Below are 619 nucleotides of genomic sequence, written 5' to 3' on the forward strand. Positions count from 1 at the left end.
TTGGGTCTTTTCCCTGGTCTCCTCTTTGAAAATCATGTTTGAGTGAATGTTGACTTGATGAAACAGCTGTTTTGTTTAGAACTGTCATAGAACATCATGAATCAGAATCAACAAAGAGTTTAAAGACACAAAACCCTTAATGATTGTTTAAATAAGTTGATTAAATGATCAGAGGCAATACAAGTTGTAAGAGTGACCCTAGGTAGAAAAAAATGAATTTTCAGTTTTTTTACGATGAGACAAATTAAGTTAAAATGTTTGTATTTAATTGTATTTAGTATTAAATGATTATCAATTTGGCAGCAATATTTAATATGTAAATGCACTTTACAAATACAACCAGATATATAGATATTGCTCCTTAGTGCAAGATTTTACGACGGACCACCCCTTTTTTCAGTTGCCAATAAAACAAAACAAATACTCAAATGTATAGTATATAAGTTAATATATGTTTCGAGAAACATCTTGGAGCTCCTTGTGGGGGTCACGTCCAACAGGCTTGGAGCCACCGCTGTCGCCCTTCTCTCTACCAAATGGGTAATTAGTGTGAGTGAAATGAAAAAGATTGAAGTCGATAAAGTAAAATAACGAGTTAAAAAAATATCTAAATGGACTG

Source organism: Pseudoliparis swirei, chromosome 4 (genome assembly GCF_029220125.1).
Source record: "Pseudoliparis swirei isolate HS2019 ecotype Mariana Trench chromosome 4, NWPU_hadal_v1, whole genome shotgun sequence".
Lineage (NCBI taxonomy): Eukaryota > Metazoa > Chordata > Actinopteri > Perciformes > Liparidae > Pseudoliparis > Pseudoliparis swirei.